General features: G+C 36.0%; 1 non-coding gene across 1 annotated transcript; it reads left to right on the forward strand.

Moving 5' to 3' along the window:
- The first annotated feature begins 8016 nt into the window (after positions 1 to 8016).
- On the forward strand, positions 8017 to 8089 carry TRNAR-UCU (transfer RNA arginine (anticodon UCU)). The gene has a single exon. It is a non-coding gene; the product is annotated as a tRNA-Arg (tRNA).
- Positions 8090 to 13180: the final 5091 nt, after the last annotated feature.

The raw sequence follows: 13180 nt of genomic DNA on the forward strand, positions 1-13180 counted from the left end.
ACCAGTTGAGTATCCAGATGGCTCCTTATTAGGCTTTATATGGTAGGCGGTGTCGGTTACCGGTTGGATGGTTTGAGCCTGGAGAGGCTCGGTTATTGGGTACAGATCTAGTACAGGATGTCTTGGACAAGGTCAGGATCATTCAGGATAGGCTTTGTACAGCTCAGTCCAGGCAAAAGAGTTATGCCGACCGTAAGGTTCGTGATTTGGCATTCATGGTCGGTGAGCGGGTGTTGCTTCGGGTGTCGCCTATGAAGGGCGTAATAAGATTTAGGAAGAAGGGCAAGCTTAACCCTAGGTTCATTGGCCCGTTTGAGATTCTTGATCGAGTGGGAGAGATGGCAGACTTGTGTTGCCATCGATAGGGGTGGGCATAAAATCCAAAAAATCGAATTTCGAACCGGACCGAATTAATTCGGTATTTTGGTTTCGGTTTTTTCGGTATTTCGGTCTAATTCGGTATTGCAATTCGGTATTTCGGTACGGTCATCGGTATTGGAATTTTTAAATTTCGATATACCAAAATACCGATTTTTTAAAGACATTTTCTTACTGCCCAGTCCACTGCCCAGCCCCAATGCCCAGCCCACTGCCCAGCCCAGTCCACTGCCCAGCCCCGAAATACCGATTTTTTAGAAGACTTTAGTTGGACAGTTCATCCATTTTCACCTAGCAAAATATTATAAAAAAATCACCAACATCCCCTTAATCACCACTAATAACACAAAAAGTAATTCCATTTCATGATATATCTATAATACTAAAGTATAGTACTTAATGACATCTTAATCATATCCCACAAATATATGAAACCTCATTTTTTCCCCTTTGACCATTCACGAAGAACACATGAAACACGAAATATAAAAGTCTTGTACTTATTTTTTTAAAATAATAATTATATACTTCAAAGAGAAGTATATAAAGCAGCCACATTCAAAAAGATGACTCTTCTTAGAAACATAGCCATTGTTTCTGAAAAACAAACATAGGCCATTGTTTTAACTAAGTATAGAATAGTGAAAATATGTCAATGTCGCGCCCCCTTTTTCCCTCTTCATATCGAAAAATCGGGTTTATGACATTTTTGGTATAGGACAACTCATTCCTTTTGGGAACTGGGTTTTGCCTTTGAAGAGTCGCCACCTAATGATTTAAGGTGCATTAGGACACTTATATGGTTCATTTCTACGTTTGCTTGATAACCAGAGATAGGGTAAGGACTTGAAATTATCCCAAGGAGAAGGTATTATGCACCCCTCAGGATCCACTAGTGTGATTCCCGGCCAGACAGTTTTGTGAATTTTGTACAATTAGAAGATAGTAAGTATAGGCTCAAGTGGTAGGGGATTTGAGTTTGAACACATAAGAGTTTGAAAACAATTAAAAGGCGAATTTTGGAAAAAATGAGTTATAGTTCTACAAATACTTGAGAATATAAAAGAAAAGGGGGGGGGGGGTCCTAGGTTTATTTATAATATGGATCACATCAGTGCAATATCCGGTATGACACTCCTCAGAAGAGGGGATACATGCCGTATTAGCACACCAGTCATCATATCCATATCTACCCTTCCTATCCCGTTAAGGTATTAAAGCGCGAATTGGTCTCAACCTCTATTGTATGCTATTACCCGTCCCATTCCTATCAGTCCTCGAGGGATTTAGGACTACTATTCATATAAAAGGGAGGATTTTAGGCTGACTCTTGAGTTTTTAAAGGTAAAAAGACTAAGGCGACATTCAAAACACATAGGACTGCATATTAGGGTAAACATATAAACAACTAAGAGGCTCATATATGCCTCCTCAAGTAAAGCATATAAATAGCATGACTTAAACACATTTAGGGTCTGAATTTAAAGTACTAAGGCAGGGGCATTTTAATTGTTGAAGTAGACCAATTTATACATAACTCAGATAAGAAGTCCGAATTAGGCCTGCCTGCTGGTTGTAGCAGTTGCTAATTAAACAAAGGCGGATTCAGTTTTATCATTATTACCTAAGGCTTGCCTGAGTGTGTATTGGTGATGTCCTATAAGCATGATGTCTATTACTGATTAGGAATGCAGTAAAGCAGTTAATTTTAAACAGGCGATTTTGATCCTATAGGCATGATATCTAAACCGTATTAACAAAAGGAGTAGGTTGTTTAAACTGATTCAAAATAGTACGAGTCAAACTGATTTTAATTAAACTAAAATGGTCTCAGATTCTATAGACATGCTCTCTATTATTGTTGATTTTAATTCCTATAGACATGGTATCTACGTATTAAAAGCTGACTTTGGTCCTATAGGCATGGTATCTAATTGAGCATGCAGTGAACTATGGCAGGATTTATTTAATTAAAGCGAAATTCCTATAGGCATGATTTCTATTAAAAATACCGATTTTAATTTTATAGACATGATGTCTGATTATAGCCATTTAGATCCTATAGGCATGGTATCTAAGTGTGGAAGTGAAATATGAAGAATTTATTAAACAGATCCTATAGGCATGATATCTGAGTGTTCAAAGCCTTTCTCATAGTCAAATTCCACTTGTTCAAAGCCTTTCTCATACCTGAGTGTGTCAAAGTTCCCTAAGGGTGCCAAGAGACCTCGGGCAGTGCTTACACCCGGGTTGCATAACCAGACAGAGATGAGTGCAGTGTGGAAGGGCCAGCCCTTATGTGTTCAAGTTCAGAGGGAGCTCAAGGGTCTCAACGCAAGGCTCACACAAGAGGGGTAGAACCTAGGTTCTAAGAATATAGTGGAAGTGCAGAATACAGAGATTTATTTAAAACTGAGTTAAGAATAGTAAGGGGTAAGGGTGATTTGAAAATAGTAGTAGTAAAACTTAAGCTACATAGAATCAGTAATTGCACAAAAAAGGTCAGGGGTTTTAGGAATACATTGCATAAAACATATGACCCCAGCAAGGGTCAGGTTTGGACATACACAACAATAGATGATGTTGGCATGCCCACAAACCAGCTAGAAAACACAAACACATAGGGGGATATGGGGGTTTGGGATTCATAATTCAGCATATCACATAACAAATGACTGACAGAGTAATAACATAAGGGAAAACATTAATTTAGAAGGGGAAGGAGCAGATTACAGCATGCTTAGTAATGTAACTTGATTGCATAAACATAAGCAGAAACAGGCAAGAGTGAAGGAAACTGAAACAGCTAAAGAAACATGTTGTTGCTGATGCTTGAAGATTAACTAGGACATACCAGTAGAGAAGCAAAGTGCAGAAAGAAAGAAATAAGCAAGATTCCACAGTCTAGCTTTAGCTTTCAGCCGGCTAGACAAAGCAGTAGCACAAGTAGTAATAGAAAAGAGAGAGTTTTGAGTGAAGTGTATGTTCTGAACTCAGATGGTTCGTGTCTTTGAAAGAAAAGAGGGTGGGTATTTATAGTTTTGAAAACAGGTGAAGAATACGGTAATAGGTAAAGTCTTAACACAAACATGGAAATAATCACAAGTCATAATCAATTACCACAAGTGATTCACTTTAATTAAGGAATCACTGTTTAACGGGTAGTAGCAGGTCTAATTAAGGAAAGAAAATCAGTTTGGGGACAGATTGACTATTTCCATAAAAGGGGTAGTAAAGCATGAAGCAAACAATCAAGTCTAAGTACGAAATATATGCTTATTTTGGAAAAGATTCAGCAAGGTAAAACATCACAGTAAAGGGAAAGGAATCAATTAATTTAAACAAACGATTGAATTTTGGGCTCATAAAAGAGAAGCTTTTGCAATCAGTCACAAGATCAAAATCAATCAAGGAAGAAACATGATTCTGCATTTCAGTATATAAATAGAGTGTAGAGAAGCATCATACATGCGAGGCCAAACATTTTGGCAAAAGAGATAACACAATCATACAATTGTGGTAGAAACAAGCTAGGATTCAGTAGTAAGAAAGAGATTCGAAGCACAATAGTCAAGTATGTCAAGTAGTCACATAGAATCAACAGTGAAGAAAACATAGCAACAGGTAAAGAGAACCAGAAACAAGTAAAGGTCTCACAGTATCAAGTGAGGAAAACCTTTTAAGAAATTAGGGCTTTGACAGTAGTCGAGTTTTTAGAGATGATAAGAACTCAAAATCAAACAAGTCAAACAAAGAAAAGAGAGTCAGAAACAAAGAACAAGTATACATTTAGGCAAACAATTTCAGAACTTGGATAGGACCAAAAGGGGACTAGGGTTTTAACATGCTGAAATAGATAGAAGAACGACATGAGCAAAACATAGCAAAATCACAAACACATTAAAATCAGAGAAGAGATATTTTGAAATAACTTAAAGAAAAACCCTAATCGTCGAAAAAAATGAAGAGTCGTTTTAAAAGAAAAGTTGAAGAACCTTCGAGAAAACACTTAAGAAATTCATAGTAAGCACAGATCTATGGCATATCTGAAAGAAAACCAAAAGATCTTAAAGATTAGGGTTTTGAAAGACCCAGAAAAGGTGAGAAAGACCTTGAAAGTTACCGATCTAACCAGGAGAGTCAAGGATCTGACTCGAACGGCCATGGCTAGTCGGAGAAAGGTCATGGATGACCGAAGAAAGGCCATGAACAGAAGTCGAGCAAGGACTGGACCAGATTCCCTCGAGGTCTGGCCATGAAACCACAGAAACAAACACCCAGGATCCATATGAGGCCACTACACATCTCCAATGGCCATGGGAGGCCATGGATTAGGCAGGGTTTAGGGTGGGATTAGATGGCGGCGGCTAGGGTTCATGAGGGTTTCAGAGAGAATTGAGAGGGAAAGGGAATTCAAGGGCGGCGTTTGGTGAAGGATGATGTAGGGTAAGGGGCCGTTTAAGGTTAAAAAATGTAAGGAGGAACGGTGGCCGTTGATCTAAATGATCAACGACCTAGATTTAAAAGGGTAGGTGGGGAATCCGGGTTTGGGTCGGTTTAATTGGGTTGGGGTCAGGTTTAAAAGGGATTGGGGTAGGAAATTGGGGTCAGATTTAGGCTATAATTGAAATGTAATTGGGTTGTTATTTAAATAGTCAATTTTTCCTTTTAAATTTATAAAAATAGTAAATTAATTTCTGGAAATAAATTGAAAGTATTAAAATGATTTATAATATATAGTTAACAATTTAAAAATACAGGACTCAATTTTATGAGTATAAAATACAATTGAGTCTTAAAAGGGCTAATATTGCAACTATATGCAATTTAGCTTAAAAAATACTAAATAAATTTGTAAAAATATGCAAAAATTAAATTAGTTATATTTTAGCATAAATATAAAAGTCCAACAAATTAATTACCAAAATAATGATTTGAAAATAATTATTGGTGTTTTTTATGGATAAAAGGGGGAAATAAATTGATTTAAAAATCTTTAATAATTATGAAAAAATAATAAAACATTTGGACATGATTATATATGCATATATATGCCATTTTGAATATATTTTGCATATTGAAAAATACATAGGGAAAAATTGGGTATCAACAGTCAAGAGGATCGGACTGGAGATAGGCCATTGGTTCTGATAACTCCTTGTGTTTTTGAATTCATTGTGAATTCTTTAGTACTACAGTTTCCTCTGTTTTTGAATGCCAAATATCCAATGTTGTGAATTCATTGAATTAGTGAATTGTGAATTCATTGAAGAATTGTGCACGAAGAGAGGCAGAGAGATGTCAAGCACATAAGTTTATTTAGCGATTATTAAACTGAAACCGTACCGAACCAAAATAAAAAATACCGAAATAATTTGGTACGGTATTTCGTATAAACAATTGATAAACCAAATACCGAAATACCAAACCGAAATTCTTAAATACCGAACCAAAATACCGAATGCCCACCCCTAGCCGCCGAGCTTATCAGTCGTGCATCCAGTGTTTCATGTGTCCATGCTTCAGCAGTATCATGGCGATCCATCACACGTGTTAGATTTCAGCACTGTCCAGTTGGACAAGGACTTGTCCTATGAGGAGGAGCCAGTAACTATTCTAGACCGGCAGGTTCATCAGTTGAGATCGAAGAGTTTCCCTTTTGTTCGTGTTCAGTGGAGAGGTCAGCCTGCTGAGGCATCGACTTGGGAGTCCGAGTCTGATATGCGGAGCCATTATCCCCATCTTTTCCCCGGTCTGTTAAACGTCTAGTCAATCAGTGACGAAGCTAGTAATTTATCCAAGGGTATTTAAATTTGAAAGTGAAAAAATAATTCCGACAAAAAGCGTTCAATATATGTTATATTTTTTTTGCTAATAATATATGTTATATTTTATCTATATATACAGTGTAATTTTTCGGCGCCTTATAATCATGTGGCTTCGACAGTGCATTCTAAGTCTGAATAAAATTGGAAAGTTTTGTTTCCCTTTATTTTTTTTTGTCTACGGAGTAATTACCAGACAGCAGTAACGGAAGGAAAATTGTCAGTGTGGCCATGACGCATAGAGCAACAACAGCAAATACGAACTACGAGAAACGCAATAAAAGGCCACCGATCATGCCAGGCATGCCTTGTACATCCTTCATCCTCACTCTCGGCACGTTGTTAGCCTGCGCCTCCGTTCGTAGGGGCGGCGGCGCTACGACGCTAAACGGATGCACTGAGGCGTGACTAACATTCATCTCTATTTATCAGTCCGACTGTCCTACCACCACCAGCAACTTCACAATTATCTTTAGAGCATCGCAATTACTATGTCCCCAAGCGTTAATCACGTCAAACGATCTATATAGTCAATCTGATGATGCTGAATTGCTAAGTTACAGAATTCTCCGGTTAGTGTTTCCGGCGGGAAAATGGAACACTAAGTCCGGCACGGATAGGCCCAATGGGAAGTCGGACCGCAGGGAAGTATGGGAGAGGGATGGTTGTCACTTGAGAAGTGAAGAAGAATTAATTGGTTAGAATACTTTCTTCCTCAATTTTTCGGCAGGTGAATAACTATTATACACCTATAACCGTAGTTGACATGTAAATATATTTTAACTGTTATAGACAAAAATTATTCAAAAACTAATTATTTTTCTTTTTTAATATTATATATAAAACATTAATAAAATATTTAGATTCAAAATCTCAAAAGGCATAAATATTTCACAAATTAAATGCTAAAGAAATTTAATACATTATTAAAAATTTCGTAACTAAACGCACAAATATTTGAACTCTAAGGCACACAATTAAAAAATAAGAATAGATTACGTTTATATATTAGTGGTAATTGTCCAATATAAGATATATCATGTGTACATTTTCAAATAAAAAAGAATGATATACATATCTTCAAAAAGTATAAATAGATCTTTTAAGTATCTTTTGGCATTTTTCTAATGCAAAATATATCATTTGTAGATCTTTAGTTATAAAATATTTGATGTGCATATGTTCATGGAACATACTGCTATCCTTAAGATAATATATATAGCTATTATAAGTTGTACATTAAAGTTATAAAATATTTGCTTAAATATTTAGAATTATTATAGTAATAATCTGAGAAAATCTGCATGGCTGTTATAGAGGGGTAATTTTACAAAGAGCATACTGTCATAAAAATAGTTGTTGATGTTATAGGAAGAATGCTGTTATAAAGAGGTAAAATATAATATAAAAAATCAGTTCTGAGAAAAACTAGGCTTTTATAGTGAATGACTATTATATAAGGATGTTGTTATAGAAAGGTCTGACTGTATTGGGAGGTGGGAGTCTGATTTTCCACGGAGTCGTCAACTGTATCTCATTTTCATTTGAACATAAATTTTTTAAACTTTTTTATATAAAATTTACATATCTAAAAATTACATAAAAGAATACTATAAATTACAATAATTACAACAACTTACTTAATATAATTTCAGGGAATTAATTAATATTTAAAATATTAATAAAAAATATGATTCATAAAAATCTTAATAATAGTGTCACATAAATAAAAAGGAAGTACTTATTTTGCTTCTCTTTCTGTTTTATGAAAGAGGGCTTACATAAAGAACGCATAACAGTTTACAGAATAAGAGCGCCCATGGCCTAATGGATAAGGCGCTTGACTTCTAATCAAGCGATTGTGGGTTCGAGTCCCACTGGGCGTGTATTGTTCTTTTTATGTTTTATAAATTTTTAGCAAGTACATGGGAGTTATAATTATAATATTAGAAATTGCGAAAGGAAGACTCATATATTTGTTTTAAAAAGCTTATTTAGCTTATGATTCTGTAGGTATTGGTAATAAAAATTAAAAAGGACGAGAATGAAATTTTAATATAGGTTAATGTCTTAGATTTAAAGGAGTTATATTAGAATACAAAAGGACACAATTTGTGAACAACACCTAATTAGGTGTGCGGGGCATTAAAAAGTGCTAATCACTTTGACTATCATAGATTTGTTTTAAAAGCTTATTTAGCTTATGATTTAGTAGGTTATGGTAATAAAAATTACAAAAGGAAGACAATCAAATTTTAATATAGGTTGATGTCTTAAATTTAAAAGAGTTCGAATAAAAAAGGACACAATTTGTGAGTGCCGGGCATTAAAAAGTACTAATGACTTTGCATTTAAAAAAAAAAGGAATATTTATGGGAGAAAAGATCTTGGAACCTCACATTAGAAAAAGTAGCAGCTGAAGTATTATCTTATGCCTAACACTTGTTGAAAATTGTCTTTAATATATTTTACAAGGTTTAAATGCAAAGGAGTTAGAATAAGAAAGGAGACATGTGTGGCTCAACAGATCTCGTGGTCTAAGGCGGAGCCATATTAAGAAGCTCTTAAATTTATTTTATAAAATATTTACACTAACAATAAAACAACAAAATAGGAAGAAGAGCACACAAAATAAATCGGTGGATTATCGGATGTTGAGGTCCACAAATTTTGATTTGGCTATCATCACAAACAAGAAAAAGAAATAAACGTACATAACGTAATAGCTTAAATTCTGAGCATTAACGGTGTCAAAAATATTTACTTCTTCTGATCAATTTATGCGATAATTATAGTTCATTCTATTAAGTAGCACCTATTGGCGCATATCTATATTACGCCCTGCAATATTATGTCGATATTACGTCCCGCGGTATTATATTGCGATGATGTTACGCCTTGTAGTACTACATGACAATGATGTTATGTTTCGCAGTATTAAATTACGACGATGTTGCACCCTGTAGTATGGTACGTTGAATTTGTCGTAAGGCAATTGACATCAATCCAAGGAAAAGATTATTTGGAGATTATAAGGATTATACTATTTCAAACAAGTGATGAGTAAATTCGTGAAGGTGAGAGGGAAAGCAAGTCAAAGAAAATGAATTTTCGTCCAAGTTTGGCATGTTGGGAGTGCAATTCGGGCCGAGCGTTAATACCAGAGGTGTAAGTATTATAATATAGCTTCAAGTTATGGATGTGAATTATACGTATGTGGAAGGGAAGTCATGAGAGAGATAGAAGGCGTGATGCAAGATTATAAGATAATTAAAGTAAAGGTGAACACCGTACGAGATACTCAAATGCAGAAGGTTGTGAATAGTCCATACTGCAGATAAAAGGCTAAAAGCGCGGGGATTTAGTATCCAAGAATGATAGCAGCGCCAGTGGCATACCTTCCAGCCTATGGGATCTGAGTACCGAAAGGTCTAATTAGAGAGTGAAAGAAGAGTTAGAGACGATGTGATGTCTCACTTGTTGTTCCATAAAAGCATAAAGAAATCAGTCGCAAGCTAAAGTATGATAGAACGACAAGGTTTTAGAAAGACCAGTAAGGACAAGAAAAGGGCAAGGGATAAGGTGACGAAAATGGACAAGTCCTTGGGATTAAGCCCGTGAAAACAAAGGAGCTGATGGTTCCTCTAAGTTATAGAAAGCTCAATATAGCCTGAATGAACTCAAAGGAAAATTTTAATTTGTGTCTCATACAACTGACATTAGTTGTATGAGGCAACTTTTTTGTCTCATAGTTTTGTGGACCAAGATTTCTGTGGACCCAGAAGTGTAAGATTGGGGTCCACAAATTTGTGAGACAAAAAAGAGTCTCATACAACTAGTGTAAGTTGTATGAGACACAAAATAAAACTTCTCGAACTCAAAGAAGTCTAAGACTAGTAGCATTTAGAAAAGATGGGATGCTGCCCTAGTAGTAGAAAGACGGTGTGATTGTAATAGATAAAGGATGATGTTTGGGCCTTCGAGTGAGTAATGACTTGAAGAGGATTTCATGAATTGTAAGTGTTGACATGTGATTTTTGTCCCTCCCCAAATCTTTCACATTTTTAGCACGTAAATATTTAATTTAGCCTTAATGTAGCTATTTCAGCTTATTTTGACTCTTTTTACTTTATTTTCGTCAAAAAAATGAAAAATTACAAAAAAAAAGATATATAAATTTTAGTTTATTTATTTCTCATAAATTTTGAAAAAATACAAAAATAGTACTTTATTTTTATTTTTATATAAATTTAAAAATACAAAAAAAAAAATATATTTTTGTTTTAATTGTCAGTTTGTTTTAATAATTATTCTGCTTACGTAGGATTAATTAAATAAGGTCGTGTTTTTATTCTCGGTTGCGAGGAAAGAATAATATTTGGGTTCAAACGACTCATTTTAGGCCTAATTTTCGGACCTAGCCCAAAATATTGTCAGCCAAGACGCACATGACAACACATAACTCACACATGCTAGCACATGAACACAACACATAACTCACACATGCTAGCACATGAACACAACACACAACTCACACATGCTAGCGCATGAACACAACACACAACTTACACATGCTAGCACATGCACACAACCCACACATGGTCTTCAATATTCTCCATTAAAACCCAAACAAAAACACACACGGGCAGAACACCTTAGACACCAGCCCCCTCTCCTCTCTTCATCTTCTTCAAACCACCCAACCACTACCCATTTTTCTGGCAAAAGAACACCCCTCCTCCCAAAAACGCGGACAGGGTATACCTTCGATATACACTCGATATACCGCGGATATACACGGGCAGAACACCCCCTCCCCAACGTATCTCCTTCTTTCTTTCTTCTCAAACCAGAAAACAACGAACTTTTCACCATCAAAACCAGCCTTGAAGCTCCAGTATTTCAGCCATCAAAATCAGTTCAAAACACATCAAAACAAGCTTGAAAATAGCTCCGTTTCTTCAGTCAAAACGACCTCTAAAATAGCAGCAAAAACCTGTTGCAAACAACCATAAAATCCACCCCTAACACCACCAAAAATGAGCCAAAAGATCTGCTGAAATCGACTAAAAGAAATCGGAACAGATGCGTTTGGATTTTCGTCGCCGGTCAAAGTCGCTAGTCCGGGTTTCCGTTTGAGTCTCCTTCTAGTCCGTATGGTTTTTCTTGGCTTTATTTCGTTTTGGAGTAACGATTGTTGAGCTGTATCCATTTCATGAAGAAGGTTGTCTTCTCAGTCTATTAATAGAATATTCATATCAAAGGTTCATTTCCTCTAATTTCTTGTTTGCATTAGATGAATGTTTCAGTTTTGATTTAGATCTGTTTAAATGTTTTTCTATTGTTTCTTTTGTTTCTGTTTTGATTTATGTGTGTTTGATTAGAATTATTTTCTCAAGTCACTAAATGAAAGCTAGATTTGTTTGAATTGGTAGATGTTATTAATCAAGTTTCGTTGATTAGGTGCAATTAATAAATCATTGTGATTATGGGTACGGTTCCCGTGACGTAGTTGTGATGCTTAATTTCTAAATTTCGGGGGTGCATCTCATGTAAACCGATTATAATGGCTCTAGATAATCTTAGTGAATAAATTAGGATTTTTTTTGATAGAGACAAAACAAAAAATAAAAATCATAGTTGTTTTTAGGCTTGCCCTTTTAAAAATAAAATGAGTCGAGCCTCGCCCAATAAAATGCACAAACTGCGGGGCCCTCATAAATGTATATACTAAAAATACTCAGAATTTGGGATGGGTTGTTCAGCGAATTTCGCAGCCTTTCTCAAAGATAATAACGCGTTAGACTCTTTAGGCGCGATTTTAATTAAATTACATTCTTAAATTCGGGTGCACATTTATGTGACCTAAATCCAAATCTCAATGGAGTCAGAATGTATTAACAACCACGGGTGCATTGATTGCAACGTGGTTCGAGATGCATTTTCACGACGTTGCAATTCTATTAAAAAATAATAATAAAAGCGGTTTAAACTTAATAAAAGCACACAAGTTATAACATGTATTAAAATCAAATATTTAGCCATTATAACAATTTAAGCGACCGTGCTAGAACCACGGGATCTGTGGGTGACTAACACCTTCCCTCGGGTCAACAGAATTCCTTACTTAGAATTTCTGGTTCGCAGACTTCATTTGGAAAGTCAAAAATTTCCTCGATTTGGGATTCAAGATAAACCGGTGACTTGGGACACCAAAAGCCAAACATTTCCCAAGTGGCGACTCTGAATTAAATAAATAATCCCATTTCGAATATTGTCACTTAAATTGAAAAAACTCCCTCGCGCATTTATCCTTCGGGGCGGGCGCGCAAAAAGGAGGTGTGACAGCTCTGGCGACTCTGCTGGGGATTTCGAACCCAGAACCTTTGGTTCAGGGTTCAAGAATTCGAGCTTAGAATAATTGTTATATTTGGCTTTATCACCTGATTTTTACATGTTTGAGCCTAATGTGCTAAATGGTGTTTTTACCGCTTTGATATTATTTGACTGTATATATAAACTGTGCCGAACCCTTCTCTCTTCACCTCCGGGGATGTGCTTATTGGTTGAGACTCCCTATTCTGTTAGTATCATACCCTGAAATAAAAAAGAGGCTCGGACAAGTTACGAAGCCGGATGGCCTTTTGGTTCCCGGTAAGTTGCCCCCTCCTCGACTCGAGTTGTCCGCTCGGGTACACAATCTAGAACACCGACTCAGGATTTGAACATAAAATAACATGACCTCATGCCGGATCCCTAGTAGGAACGCTTATCTGCATCATGTTGCATTGGACATAGGGGACTCAACGCAGGGGTTGGGTTCGTCTAGGACAGGCAACCTGAATTGAAAAGACCATCCTGCTGCATCCCGTTTGTTTTGCGCATTTATTTGCTTCAGTTCTGCATGCCGACCGGTTTCTAAAAAAAAAAGAAATAGCTGCGTAGGGAGATAATTACTTATTTTTGGAAAATAAAAC

Source organism: Nicotiana sylvestris, chromosome 2 (assembly GCF_000393655.2).
Source record: "Nicotiana sylvestris chromosome 2, ASM39365v2, whole genome shotgun sequence".
Lineage (NCBI taxonomy): Eukaryota > Viridiplantae > Streptophyta > Magnoliopsida > Solanales > Solanaceae > Nicotiana > Nicotiana sylvestris.